This window comes from Megascapheus bottae, unplaced genomic scaffold (genome assembly GCF_031878675.1).
Source record: "Megascapheus bottae isolate mThoBot1 unplaced genomic scaffold, mThoBot2.hap1 HAP1_SCAFFOLD_50, whole genome shotgun sequence".
NCBI classification, from domain to species: Eukaryota; Metazoa; Chordata; class Mammalia; order Rodentia; family Geomyidae; genus Megascapheus; species Megascapheus bottae.
In genome coordinates, this window is record NW_028327837.1 from 1281523 (window position 1) to 1294209 (window position 12687).

Genomic DNA, 12687 nt, shown 5'->3' on the forward strand with positions numbered 1-12687 from the left:
GACAGGCCCACTGACAGTTATGATTAGAGTCCAGCTTCTAGGCTGTTGTTCCTTGTCCTTTGGTGAGAAGCAGTTAAGAATACAGCCAAGTATGTGAAAAGAAGGAGGGAGAAGAGCAGACTTAGAAAGCTGAAAATCAGATTGTATAGTGGATTGATTTCTTCTGAAGTGAGTTACATGTACAAATGAACTAACGCATACCAATAAACAGTGTGTTAGGTTTACTAAGAGAGAAAAATTATTTGACCATGCATAAAAGCTTTCTTTTGTAGAGGTAAAAATATAAGTTCCTGCATACGAATTTCCTTTCTAGGGAAAAAATGGAAATACCTTGTTCATTTAGCTAAATATGTAAAAGTTTCAATTTCTTCAAATTTGTCAGTGTTAGATTAACTTACTACCTTGAGTAAAAAAGTAAAACTATGATTGCACATGGTATTTGACTGTATATAATTGAATTCTCTTTAGCTTGGATAAGAATGACCCAACAGAATTTGGGACAGCAGAATTCAAGCAAAGGTCAGATATCTATAAATAGAAAAACATACATAAATATATATGTTATGAAACAGACTGATCATTTCTGGGTAGTTTCCAAATATTGTCAGTGTACCTTCTGTCTGTCATATTACTCCTTTTCATTTTGATGAGTAAATGAGAAATGAGTTGCACAAAATGTTTTGCTATTTTAGGGAGCAGTGAAGGAAAACTCCTAAACCCCCCACTCACATTGCCAGTGTATAAGATCCTAACAACTGGTTGTGTTCCTTTGGTTTGGTGGCAATGACATACAATCCTTTGCATTTATTTTGTGCTATAAAAGTTTCTTCACAGGTGAAGAAATACAAGCGTCAGATCAAAGTGACTACAAGTTTGTTCGGGCCTTTCCATATTGTATTGGCTATGTCCAGTTCTTTGATGGGTATACTCTTTCTCTATATCTATTCTTTTCATTGTGAACTTCATGCCAACTTTTCAAAACTGTGGTTCTAAGGTTTGTGACACTGTGAATACTTTATGGACACCATTTATATTGTATAGACAGATGACTCCATGGCGTTATGACAAGCTCCTTACTGCTCACACCTGTGAATACAGGGTTCGTGAATAAATTTATGTTTGCAATGAAAGAGCTAGGAGACTAAGAGAGAGAGTGTGTGTCCACATGTGTGCTTTAGGTAAAGGGGCTCCAAATCAGGTTTCCAGGATTAATCTGTTTTCTTGCTTATCATTGGGCCTCTGCTTCTTGATCCACACATGAAGTGCACCCTTTTGTTGATTCAGTGGAGATGTACTTCTGCAGAAAGGAATACCCTGGATGGCTTTTTATTGCAATCCTGTCATATTTTTCCCATCTGTAAACCAAAGGTCTGCACATCTATCTAAAATTCTGTTGAAAGCCTAATGGGAAGGGTCATTGATCAGGCAAGCCTCGGCATGAAGGATCAACATGCCATGATCATGGGAGTAGCAAGGACAGTGCTCTGAGTTCTGACCTCAGGAAAAGAAGGGTTGACAGAGACAGAAGACCTAGACACATAGTACATTTGACAGACTACCTGTGTAGAAAAACAAGGCCACAGTTTTCTAACCGAGTAGTGTTAGAACATTGTATCATTTCCTCCCACATTTTCCCACTTAATTTTTATATGTTTTGATATGTCCACAACAAGAACAGCAACTTAACAACTGTTATTGTTCCTTCAAATGAAGACATAAGTAGTGTGCGAGCTGATTTTTTTTTTGGTCATGACAAGGTATAGAGGGGTTACACTTACATTCGTCAGGTAATAGGAAGATTACTTGTCACAAACTGATTCCTCTTTTTCATATTTTTTCCCATTTCTTTTCCCCACCCCCTCCCATTCATCTTGTCTTCCCTCCTTTCCTTTCCTATTTCAAATAACCAAATAAGAACATATACAATATACTAGATAATAAAGTCAGATACAGTCCCAATAGGAAATTGACCATAAAGAGGAAAAAGGAAAAGAGAAATAACATAGTACCTTAAAAACCACAATCACACAAAATAAAGCTCTTGGTTCCATTTTTTTAAAGTTCCTTTCATTTAGTGTAAATTGATTTTTTTGTCATCAAGTGATAAATCAGAATTGGACAGTGGTGACTGTTCAGGATACAGAGGACTACCTATGAATATAATATCATATGTAATCCAGATGTGTTTTGAAACTAAGCAGGATATGAAGAGCAGATCAAAAGAGAGTGGTTCATGGAGTGCTGTGATGTCAAGAACTAGCACCTAGAATCCCTAGGTGCCTGTCAGCTACTCACAATGAGCCAAGGTTGCAGGGAATCCTTTTCTGAAACAAAAAGGTACTCTCATTTGTCTGTAGTTCCCAGGAGGTAAGACACTGATAAAACACCAGCACAATGAAAGGGACATTTCACAATCCCTCTACCCACACTGGCAATGCCTTATCTCTGACTACTATTCCATCTTACACATCTGGAATATCAGCTTTTCTACCACATCAAAGTTAGTGTGTTTTGCAATAGTATCAATTTTTTCCCATTTCCTTTAAGTAAGTTAAACTTTCTTTCTTGGTTTATCAGTCCTCTGATTGATCAATTACTTATCAGTTAACTTTCATATCTAATATAATCTCTAATACCTTTAGTATTTTTGTAGCTCTATGTCCTTAAATAAGATACACTGCTGCTGTCATTCTGGCCACTCAGCAGGCAGAGATCTGAGGATCACAGTTCAAAACCAGCCCTGGCCTGTGAGACTCTGTGAGTCTCTTACCTCCAATTAACCACTAGCAAAACCATAAGTGGTGCTGTGACTCTAGGGACAGGGTAGTAGTAGTCTTGAGCTGAAGAGCTCACGGAAAGAGACCAGGCCTAGTGTTGAAGCCACATGAATTGAAAAAAGTAAGATATACTTTTGATTTCAATTTTGTTTTTCGATTTCTTCAGACTAGGTTAGTAGCTCAGCATCTGATCTTCTGGTAGAATATATATTCTTCAGCTAAAAGATGAAATGTTTTCAAGTGTCTTCTAAACAAATTTGGACTGTAGTAAACTTTGATGTTTTTTGAGTGATATTTTTTGTCTAACTGATCTTTCCTTACTAGCAATGGATAGAATGCATCTAATGTCATTCAAGTGTATGTCTCCTTGAAGATTTCATGCTGTTGGTTTTATAGAAGAGCAGTTTCCTGCACTATATACCTATATTGTTACAATGACTATTCATGGTTGTTGTTTTTTTGTCGGTCCTGGGGCTTGAACTCAAGGCCTGGGCAATGTGCTTGGACTTTCTCAAGGCTAGAGCTCTTCCACTTAAACCATAACACCATTTCTGGCTTTTTTCTATGTACATGGTACAGAGGAATCGAAACCGAGTCTTTCTGCATGCTTGGCCAGCACTCTACCAGTAGGCTAACCCCCCTCCCCCCCTTTTAATACACTTATTTGAAATAGAGAAGAGGAGGGGGAAAACAAGATGGGATTTCTATTTTTGTTAGTTTTATATATTTTAACCTGAGTTCTCCATAAAGAAAGTCTAGAGACAAGAACTTATGACTAATTTCCTTCTTTGGGAATAACACCTCAGAAAAGCAGAAATCAGGAGATATCTATGCTGCCATGGTTGTTTATTTGATATAGTTCACAAAATTTCCTGCCAGTCTTGATACTTTTCCACTGTTTACTGTGCTTTTCTTTTAACTGTGTAACACGAATTTTCTGTCATTGCTTACAATTGATTGTTTTCCAGAAATAAATTCCTCCATTCCATACTCACTCATAAAATGCGTGTTTAGTGGGCAGTGTATCATTGAGTCAAGGTTAAATTCATTATATTTAAACCATTAAAACCATTGGCATCTTTCATTAAAGAGAATAGTCCGTATCACCCAAATTCTGCTTGATCATAAGGGACATATTGCTCACATTTCTTTTTCTTTACTGTATCCTTGTTTATTTCCTCCTTTGTTGTTTGGAGAAAGTGTAGAGAAAGTTTTATTTTCTTCTTTGTGTATCTGGCCTATCAATTTACTCTTTACTACTGGCAGTAGTTAACTTAATGAGCAACAGGAAGCATATGGTTAAAAGACTTAATAATCAGTAAAATCTGTGTGGGTGCAGAATTTACACTCTAACTTTCCAAGTGATACATGCCTTCATGTACATATATGGTAATTCTAAGAAACTGTTGTTAAGTGAGGAACAGTTCCACTATTAGTAATCATTAACAACATACTTTCATTCAAATCAAACTGATGACCTAGCTTCATTTATCTACTGATTTTAATTACTTATATGTATACTGAAGTATGAAGTATCAGAGTTATAGCAGTAGAGAAAATTGATCACTTCATGTATAAAGTAGGTAGCTATTTGACTGAAAATGTATAGTATAGTTGTGCCTTATGATGATACTTTCTTATCCTGGAAGAAGTGTCTGTAGAATGTTATGTGGGATCTAGCATTGAAATGTGAGTTCAAATCTAGGAAGACTCTCTGAATATATATATATATATATATATATATATATATATATATATATATATATATACATATACATTTCCACACATATTTCTAAAGGCAGCATGAAGGAAAGAAATATATTTGTGCGTACACCAACAGATGTCAAAATGTGAAATAAGAAGTATGGGAAGCAACTAAGACACAGGCATGACAGCCCAGCTACTGAGAGACAAATACACATCTTTCTTCCTTCTTTATAACAACTAGGGTAAGAGAGGAATAGGTCATGAGGAGAATTTCTTCTAGTCATTATGTCAGCTACACTTCACAAGATGTTACAAATGCAGTCAACCAAAGGATAGAATCCTTTCTGGAACAAAGCAGTGGCATTCTAAATAGGAATATCGGCAGGAAACCCTATGAGATTCTTATCCAGTTTACTTCCCGAAAGCCAGAAGTATGGCTCAAGTGGTAGAATATTCATCTTAATAGAGAAAGCTAAAGTAGAACACCCAGGCCCTAAGAGGAAACCCAATAGTACCTGCAGAGAAACATAATAAGAAAGAGAAAGAAGGAAGTCCACCTCCCTAGCAGAGACAGTCACATGCTTGATGTGAATGGATGGAAAGAGATATTCCAAGAATGGCACCCAAAAGGAAGCAAATGTAAATGTACTCCTATCTGGCAAAGAAAACTTGAAAGTATTACAACATGAAAGTCATTTCATTTTGCTAATGACACTGTAATGATTAACAACAAAAAGGCAACTAATCCTCAATGCACCCAATTTGACACAACAGACATCGCTGAACATAAATGAGTTGATGGATCCCAACCATGTTAGATCCTTTCCAAAGAATCCGCAAGAAACCAGATTTAACTGAATATCCAGAGCCAAAGACAGCACATATCTGCAGAATATTCCATCCAGCAGTCCCAGAATAAGTATCATCCAGGCAACCCCAAGCTTTCCCCAAAGGAAATAATATTTAGAGCATAGAGGCAGCATTATTCTCTTTTTTCCTTTTCCTTTCTCTAATACTCCTCCGTAGTAATTCTTCAAAGAGGTTTCTTGGCAGAGTCTAAAGGAAGTCTTAACAGGACATATAAGAAAAGATAATATTACCATGTGCTATCATACTATGGTGGAATTCAACTAGAAATAGACATGGAAGTAAACAATAGAAAAAATTAAAATACATAGAAATGGAACAAAAATCTGAATATTTAATGGGTTATGGAAGAAAGAAAGGAGGGACATGTAATCAAATGTAGAAAATCATTGGAGCCTCTGACTATATATTTTGGTTTCATTCTTTAGCGATATTTTATCTGATACCTCAACTGAACTTGACAAAGGAACCAACAATGAAGGGTAAGGTCCAAATAAACATACAATGTCACCCATGTGTATTTATGCATATTTACATGTATGTAAGTACAGTCATCCATGAAAGGACAGTCACAGAAAAGAAAGTAATTGAGATTAGGGACCTGTAAGTATAGATGACAATTGAAGGTCTTTGATATTTTTCTAATTTACTTTGGCCATAATATCAGTAGTTCCTTTCTAAAATGTTAGCTATTTCTGAGAAGAAATATCAAGAATGTTTCTTGTTCCTAATCTATTTTAATGGCCAAAAACAATTTAATGTTTTGCTGTAAGATTTAGCAGGTTAAGAAACTTCTTTCTATTGAATTTGTTTTCTCTAGCTAGAGGATGGTTATCTCCCTATCCCTCTCTTTCTTCCTCCCTCTCTCCCTCCCTCCGTTCCTCCAGAATGAATCAGTAAAGGCTGGTCATTACTGGGTTTTAATTTGATATGTATTATCCAAAAATGCCTTACTTCTAAGTTCACGTTCAGGCCTAAACAAAAATTTACACAGTTATGTGCTGGATGTCTATTTCAGGAGATGGTGATGAAAAGACCAGAGAATCTTTTCATGCCGTATTCATCCCTGATGTGTCTCCTTCAATTGCTGTGGGAAGGAGACTGGTTAAAATATAATGACTAGGATATCAGATGTTCATGGGAGACGTGACAGCTGAAGACACCTCCCTCATACCATTTGTGATTTATTTAGGGGATGAGAAGGTTTTTACCATCAAGTGAGGGTTAGAATTTTATGTGAATGTGAAATACTACTAAATAGTAAAAGCATGACTGTGCGATCATTCCAACATATATTCTGGATATTAATGCGAATAACTCATGAAATACAAATCCTTTTTATCACTCAGAGAGGCTGCATGGATAGAGAACAATAGTGCCAGCATGGAGGGAAGAGAGAAAGCAGAAATGTAGGTGGTAGATCAGCTTGATTAATTCCATAGCAAGGGAAATGGAAGATAAGGAAACCCATAAAAACAGTGCTACCAGTGGTTTAGGAAAAGAATTTGTCAGTCTTGCATAAGTGGTTGTTTAGCACAGATGAACATTTCATTGAAGTGAGAGGCCATATTTTTAGGAAAGCACACGAAATACCCTCTTGCATATACAGTATATGTAGAGTTAGTTTTCAGGCAGTTATAGCTATTTGGGGAGAAAAAGTAGGTTTTGGAATTCTCACAGTATTTGACTGTGTGCAATTTAATTATTGATGTTGATAATAACTAGCAGGATGCACATGGATGCACACAAGACAGCTCTAAGTGGTCAGATACCCAAATGTCGACAGACTTGTGTAGAAAGCTGTACAGAGACTAAGCACCATGTTTGTGGGAACCATTTGGAAGGTCAGGGAAGTGCAATTTTTGTGCCATTCTTTCTTTTTGCAAATTGGGTGAAGGATTGAGACTCCAGAGGAGAGGGAGTTCTCTCTGTCCTGGTTAGCAGTGGAGAGTTCTCTGCTCCTGGCCTGCCACCCATTGGTACTCTCTGCAAGTAAGTCAGTAAAGACATCCACGATTGGTGAAAATAAGAAGGGAATAGAAGGAACAGAGGAAGCAGAATATTGGCTGTGACCTCCGGGTTGAGCTCCCTTGAATTGCATTGCATTGAAAGTCATACAAGATGGCATTAGGTACTGTGGTAGGGGGAACAATTCTTCTATCTTGTGTGAAAACTTTACTTTTCTAAGTTCCATGTTTAAGTTCCTGAAGAGATTCAAATCCATTCTATTGTAAAATGGAAATACTGCTTTTCATTTAAGTACAGGTCTCCTACTTCACACCATAGTACCAGAGCAAATAGCTAGAGGGAACAGAAGAGCTGGAGATGGCGATGTAGCTCAAGTGGCAGAGCATGTTCCTCAGATGAACGCAGTTATGGTTTTAGTACACAGCCTTGTAGAAACAGTTTGGTTTCTTCTAAATGTTCCCACTGATTTTCTGTGGCTGATTTTCTATTATTTTATTTTTTAGAGATGACACAGCATTAACTGCCATTGCAGTTTGTGACCCAAGCATTAACATTTTGTGAGTTGAATTTTCTGTCATCTGAGTGTAAATTCACTTCTAGGGTGAGGTTAGTACCCAATCTATATGACAGCTGATCAGTGTCCTCATGTATTCCTTCTCTTGTATTGAAACTAAATTGAAAATGATAGCGTCAGGCAGCAGATACTTGGTCATGGTATACTGTGAAGTAAAACATAGTAACCGTATCCTTATTTACCTATTCTCTACCTTATTTACCTATTTCCTACATGCAACTTGTACTGAGACAATGGAGGAGAGAGTCCCAGTCAGGAACAATGAGGTGGTCTCAGTGTTTCTGAGGTGAAAATGTTGGTGGGCCTCTTTCTTTATCTAGAAATCTGGTACTTAGTAGACAGGCTCATTTTCAGGTATGATGAGAGTCCAGCTTTTAGGCTGTAGTTTCTTGTCTTTTGGTGAGAAGCAGTTAAGAAATCAGCCAAGTTAGTGACAGGAAGGAGAGAGAAGAGCAGACTTAGAAAGCTGAAAATCAGATTGTATAATGGATTGAGTTCTTCTGAAGTGAGTTGCATGTACAATTAAACTACATGATACCAATAATCAGTGTGTTAGGTTTAGTAAGAGAGGAAAATTCTTTGACCGTGCATAAAAGCTTTCTTTTGAAGTGATAAATATGTAAAAGTTTCCATTTCTTCAAATGTGTTAGTGTTAGGTTAACTTACTACCTTAAGTAAAAAAGTAAAACTATGATTGCACTTGGTATTTGACTGTATATAATTTAATGCTCTTTAGCGTGGATAAAAATGATCCAGCAGAATTTGGGACAGAAGAATTCAAGCAAAGGTCAGATATAGACATATAGGTCAACGTGTATAAGTATATGTTAGGAAACATATTGATCATTTCTGGGAAATTTCCAAGTATTGTCAGTGTATCTTCTGTCTGTCATATTATTCCTTTTTCATTTTTATGAATAAATGAGAAATGAGTTGCACAAAAGTGTTTTGCTATTGTAGGGAGCAGTGTATTAGGTTTACTAAGAGAGAAAAATTCTTTGACCGTGCATAAAAGATTTCTTTTGAAATGATAAAATGTAACTCCCTACGCCAAATTAAATTCCTTTGTTCATTTACCTAAATATGTAAAAGTTTTGATTTCTACAAATTTGTTAGTCTTAGATTAACTTACTACACTGAGTGAAAACGTAAAACTATGATTGCACATGGTATTTGATTATCTATAATTTAATTCTCTTTAGCTTGGATAAAAATGACCCACCAGATCTTGGGACGGAAGAATTCAAGCAAAGGTCAGATATCTACAAGTAGATAAACATATATAAATATAAATGTTATGAAACAGATTGATCATTTCTGGGTAGTTTCCAAATATTGTCAGTGTACCTTCTGTCTGTCAGATTGCCCCTTTTCCATTTTGATGAGTAAATGAGAAATGAGTTGCACAAAAGTGTTTTGCTATTGTAGGGAGCAGTGAAGGGAAACGCCTAAAACCCCCCACATTGCCAGTGTATGAGATCCTACTACAACTGGTTGTGTTCCTTTGGTCTGATGGCAAAGACACAGAATCCTATGCATTTATTTCCTGCCATAACAATTTCTTCACAGGTGAAGAAATACAAGTGTCAGATTGAAGTGGCTACATGTTTGTTCGGTCCTTTCCATATTCTGTTGGCTATGTCCAGTTCTTTGATGGTTATAGACTTTCTGTAGGCCTAGATCTTAAATTATACATATTATTTTCATTGTGCATTAATGCCAACTTTTCAAAACTGTGGTTGTAAGGTTTGTGACAGTGCGAGTACTTTATGGGCACCATTTCGATTGGATAGACAGATGGCTCCACAGCATTATGTCAAGCTCCTTACTGCTCACATCTGTGAATACAGGGTTTGTAAATAAATTTATGTTTACAATGAAAGAGGTAGGAGACAGAGAGAGAGAGATCGATCATGTCCACACGTGTGTGGCAGAGTGGCAATATTCTGATACTATGGCTTCAAGTCAGGGCTCCAGGAATATTTTACTTTCTTGTTTATCACTGTATCTCTTCTTCCTCATTCACACATGCAATGCATTTTGCTCATTCAGTGGAGATGGACTTCTGCCAGAAGGAATACTCTGGAAGGCTTCATATTGCTATCCTCTGCTGTTCACTCCACTGTAGACAGAATCACACCTGTGAACCCAAGTCTACACATCCATCTACCATTCTGGTGAAATCCTAAGGGGAAGTGTCATTGAACAGGCAAGCCTTAGGTAGGAGGGATCACCATGCCATCACTACAGGAGTTGCAAGGACAGGGCTCTGAGTTCAGAGTTCAGTACTGGAGAGAAGTTTTGGCAGAGACAGAGGAGATAGAGGCATAGTACATTTGACAGAGCATCTGTGTAGCATGCACAAGCTATAGTTTTCTAACCTAATATTGTTATAAATACAACATTCCTTCCCACATTGTCCTACTTAGTTTTTATATGTTTCAAGTTGTCCACAGCAAAGACAGCAACTTAACCACGGTTGTTGTTCATTCAAACGAAGACATCAGTACTGCATGAGTTAATTTTCTTTTTATTTTGGGAATCATGTATAGAGTGCTTACACTTATTTTCCCCAGATAGTAGGTGAATTTCTTCTCACACATTGATATGCCTGTTTATGTTTTCATCCCATTTCCCATTCCCTACACCTTTCCAATCAACTTGCTTTATCCCCTCCCTCTCCTATTTCAAATAAACATATGTAATATTCCAGGTAACTTTTCAGATACAATAACAATATGAGATTAACAATTAAGGGGGAAAAGGAAAAGAGAAATAACATACTACATTAAGAACAACAATCACACAAGTTAAAGCGCTTGTTTCTGTATTCTAGAGTTTTTTTCATTTACTGTAAGTTGATTCATTTTTCATCTAATTGATAAATCGTTTTGGAAAATGATGGCTTTTCAGAGCACACAGGACTGCCTGTTCATATCACACAAAATCATGACATGTTTTCAAACTAAGTAGAAAATGATAGAGCAGATCAAAAGACAGTGGTTCTTGGTGTGCTGTGAAGACAAATCCTAGCACCCAAAATCCTTAGATTAGCATTTCTCATTATAGGCCCAAATTGTCAGCATACCATGAGCAAAGGAGTAGCAAGGACAGGGCTCTGGGGTGAGATCTCAGTAGTGGCAGGAGTGGCAGGGACAAAAATGGTAGAGATGAAGCTCTGTTGGCAGCATTTTTGTGTTGCATTCATAAGACCTTAGTTTCCTAACTTAGTGTTCTGGAAAAAAATGCATGATTAATTCCCACATTTTCCCAGTTAATTATTGTGTGTTTTTAATATGTCCACAGTGAGGATAGTGGCTTTAGAGCTGTTATAGTTCATTCCAATGAAGCCATCAGTAGTTGGTGAGTTGATTTTTTTTTGTCATGTAAGTGATAACTCGTTTTGCACAATGATATCTTCAGGGTACACAAGCACTGCTTATCAATATTGAATGTAATCATGATGTGTTTTGAAACTCAATAGAAATGATAGAACCTGTCCAAAGACACTCGCTCATGGTGTGCTATGAAGGCAACGACTAGCACCCAAATTCTTAGATTATCACGGTGCCTGTCAGCTACTCCGAATGTGGCAAGGGACCTGGGAATCCTTTGCTGAAACCGAAAAGTAGGCCTAGCACCAGTAGCTCAGAGGTGATCCTTCCTTCTTTTGAATGCTTAAACCCTGAAAGGCCCACATTCATACTGAGGGGGAGCCTTACTTCTAGACTGCTTTTTCTTATTCCTATCTGAAGAGCAGGAGCAGCAGCAGGGAATATTAGATGATAATTAGATGATATGTAAGTCTTGAGTTCTTCTGAAGTGAGTTGAACCTGAACAAGAAGTCATTATCTACTAGAGTAGGTAGATTTGTTGGGTTATGGTATACTTTTCTTTCTCCTTCTCTCTCACTTTTTATTTTTATTTTTTATTTTGGTAATCCATTGGCTTGAACTGGGTGCTGTCCCTAAGTTCTTCAGCTCAAGGCTATTAGTGCTCTACCTCTTGTGCCACAGCGCCACCTTGGGTTTTCTGGTGGTAAATTGGACAAAAGAGTCATGGATTTTCATGGCTGGGTTGGCTTTGAACCACGGTGCTCAGATCTCAGCCCCTGAGAGATTTGTGGATCACTTTCTTTTCTAATACCATTGAAGCGTTGGAGAAAGACTCAGTCATGACAATATGCTTCAAGTACATTGTTAACATTAGTAACATATTCCTCTAGAAAACATGACGTTTCCAACTTGTGAGTCTGTAATTGATTGGACCAAAGGAGCAGATCCTATGTGCAGAAAAGTAAAAGAAACAAAAATAGAGGCTACTGAGTCTGCACAGAACTGCATGTATAAGATCAAGATCATGCATGCATCCCTCATAGTTCAGAGCCCTGTCATTGTGAAATTAGTGTCTACAATGGCACTGTGTCTTGCTCTGCCACCATGCAAGACTTGTTCTTATCCAATTCTGTTACACACTGAAAAGGCTCGACCTCGTGCCACACATAGTATTAGAGCAAGGTAGATATTTATAATGATGGCAATAAAAAGTTGGCACAAGGAGTGGAGAACCTGGAACTTAACTAGGAAGAAAGAGGAAATTTGGACTGAGAAAACAGAGGGCCATTAGGGAGAAAACACAAAAAGCTAAGAGCAGTGCTTTCACTTAGTTGTAAGTCACGAACATAAAGATTTTGTTCTATCTAATTGTCTCAGATTAAATTTTTCCCTTCCCCTAATACTCACACTTATTTGCATGGAAAAGTGGTTGATAAGTTTCAAAGTGATGGATTGACAT